This window comes from Nematolebias whitei, chromosome 15 (assembly GCF_014905685.2).
Source record: "Nematolebias whitei isolate Nwh7 chromosome 15, NemWhi1, whole genome shotgun sequence".
Classification (NCBI taxonomy): Eukaryota; Metazoa; Chordata; class Actinopteri; order Cyprinodontiformes; family Rivulidae; genus Nematolebias; species Nematolebias whitei.
Genome location: NC_056512.1, coordinates 32183906 through 32187134, shown reverse-complemented (window position 1 = coordinate 32187134; position 3229 = coordinate 32183906). Strand labels below are relative to the sequence as shown.

Below are 3229 nucleotides of genomic sequence, written 5' to 3'. Positions count from 1 at the left end.
AACATATATAATATATATATATATTTTTTTTTTTATTAATTTTTTTTTTTTTTTCCCCAACTAGGGGAAGTAGTGAAGTGAAAGGCGTGCCTGGTCAAACAGGTTACAGACTGTATAAAAATGTGTACAGTATATGCAGATGCATGTACAGTCACACGCTTGAATACCTATCATATGTTGGTACAATGAATGTGATAGTGAAGTTGAAACTTTTAATTTAATAATGGAATAATTTTAATTACTCTAAAGTTCTAGCAATACTGAAAAAGTTGGCTGTACAGTCTGATTTAAATGTTACTGAAATGGATTAAATCCATTGTTAAATAAAACACCTGTTTATGAAACTGTGGGTATGTTTGTTAAGAGAATTGTCATAATGAGGTCATATTTGCAGCTAAAGGGCAAGAAAGAGAGGGACATTTCATTTTAGTCTGTTGGCAACAAGACCACAACACATTTTTTGACATAACTGTGTAGACCCACAACTAGAAAACATAAACAGATTCAAATTTATTCCTCTGATGATTCAATGTGTGCTCATTCAGGGTGTTTCGGTAACCTCACTTAGGATAAAAACTGGATATACATAAACTTGGAAGTTACGGTAAAAATTGAGAATTAACATTTTACAACAGAAAAAGCTTAGATATGTAACACAAAAATATATATTTAGGATTCTGTTTAATTTTTTAGATCTTGGGTTGAATCATTGCAAACAATACAATTTTTGTCCGTTTCATTGTGTCTTTTACTAAATCAGTGATCAGAAGAAGCTGAACTGAATTTGATCCATTCATTGAGAGTCTTGCCATCCTAAAGGCAGCCTGTTGCGGTAACTATGGCCATAATATGTATCTGATTTGTGAAACAATGTTCTGAGTTGGTCCGGATGCTTTGCTTCTGAACAATTTCTGTCAGTACTTCTGCCACTTTGTAACATCTGTTATAATAAGAAAGGTGTTTACAAGTGGGAGAAGCTAAATGAGTTTTCCAGTTTGGCTGGAATAAGACTCCAAATATTTAGGAGTGTACAAGGACAAGTCGGGTTTAAGCAAAAACTGAACCAGAAGAAGAAGTTTAGACTTGACTTTTCTTGGCTCTTATAGGGACTGTTGTGATCACTAGATGAAGTGAAAAGGTTAAAAAAAAATAGAAGCCATAGTAAAAATATTATGAATGCAGTATTTTACAAGTGTTTTACAGCAAGTTTTACAGGTGTTTAACAGCAGTACCATATTTCAGGTTTGAAAACATTTCTACCCAGCTTTCAGAGTTTATAGGCAGACAAACATTTCAAACAGGAAAGGCAGTACTTGGTAACAGTGTACAGTGTAAACCTGATACAGTGAACATACTTATGAGTTGGATATTGAGCAATTAGTTTCCATTTGTGTTGTCTGCCAAGAGAGTTCACCTGCACTGCCTGTCAAATGTGAAGCCATCAGTTCAGTTGTTGCCAGGTCACACACTCAACACCAAGACACAAAGTAATCGCTGATGATTTCAACAAAACACCTTTTACTGCTACTTTCCTATATTTTATCCACTGATTTTTAAAACCATTTTATATTTTTACTATTTTGCAATGTCTAATTTATACTGCAACTACCGGTAAATAATTTTCATCTAGTGATTGTTCAGGGGCAGCACGGTGGCGCAACTGGTAGAGCTGCTGCCTCTCAGCGCGCAGGTCCCTGGTTCAAATCCCGGTTTGGGTGGAGTTTGCATGTTCTCTCCGTGCATGCGTGGGTTTTTTCCGGGTACTCCGGTTTCCTCCCACAGACTAAAAACATGCATGTTAGGCTGATAGGTGACTCTAAATTGTCCCTAGGTGTGAGTGAGAGAGTGAATGGTGGTTTGTCTCGTTTGTCTCTATGTGTCCCTGTGATGGACTTGCGACCTGTCCAGGGTGTACCCCGCCCCTCGCACAGTGATTGCTGGACATGGGCACCGGCGACCCCCATGACCCAAAATGGAAGAAGCGGGTAAAAGATAATGGATGATTGTTCAGATATCACTACATTCAGTGGAGTTCAATGAATGATTTAAACATGCTGCAACTGGTTACATTAAAGCACAGGATTGCTTGCTATTTTTTATTTCAAAGTGGAAAAGAACGCATCAGAACTAACTCAGTGAGTCAAAAGTTGAATGTTTTTTCAAGCATATGAAAAATACTTGAGATATTTTCTCAATTTCTCATTGCCAAATCATCGTTGTGACAATGTTTTGAAGAAGGCATCGTATAACAAAATTGTATCTACCAGTAATCTTTTATAATCTAAAATATAATATATCCAGTGCAAGGTCAGTCAGACCAAAAGTGAGATTTCTAACAGAGGAATAGTCAGTAAAGAGACAAGAGAAAAATAATTTAACCCCCCACCCACACACTCCAGCTTGAATGCATTTTGTCTTTAAAAATGGACAGATTCAGAAAATATTCTGATATGCACACTCAAAATTTATAGACTCAGCTTTTGCTGGTAGTGTTAGCTTTAACAAATAAACTTAATATTCAAATTGAAAAGTAAGTATTATCTTTATTATTGGCATCAGGAATTTGAGGGGTTTTTAGGGATGGATCTGATTATTATGGATTATAGATGCACATAAAAGTAAAGTATACTTAAAATGCATAGTGAAGGAGACATATAATGGCTCACAATGCATACATCAAGTGTATTAGTACCACCCACTGTATGCCAAATTACAGTAATACAGTACACTTTGAACTAGAAAAGCAAAAAAGAATATTCAACGTATTTGTAGATACATTGTAGATAATTTGTCCTAAATGTTTTATTTTACTTTGAATCGACAGTGATAAAAATTTACTTGTGAAAATCGTATTACACTTTTGCAAACAGATTACAATAAATCTCACATTAAACATTTTAGCTATTTTTTTTAACAGTTTTAGTAAAATCTGCAGTACAGCAAATTGTGTTATGGTTTCATTACCAAGCAGCTGAGGAGACATCGATTATATGTACACACATGCACGCACGCATGCACACACACGGCTGGTGGAGCTCAGAAACACTGAGGCCATAAAGTTTGACATATGGAATGGTGAGTTAATCAAAGACTCCACACTCCCAGCTGGAGTCGACACATGGGAAAACATTTTGACATGCTTGAGAATGTTCTAAGGTTGTGTGTTATGCACGTGTGTTTGCGTGTGTGTGTGTGTGTGTGTGTGTGTGTGTGTGTGTGTGTGTGTGTG

The 3229-nt window shown here is 36.1% G+C and overlaps 1 protein-coding gene across 1 annotated transcript in view; it reads left to right on the top strand.

Moving 5' to 3' along the window:
* LOC119421674 (ras-related protein Rab-26-like) overlaps positions 1 to 3229 on the top strand; it is a 156412-nt gene that overhangs the window by 118342 nt on the left and 34841 nt on the right. The gene's annotated exons all lie outside the window — the stretch shown is intronic.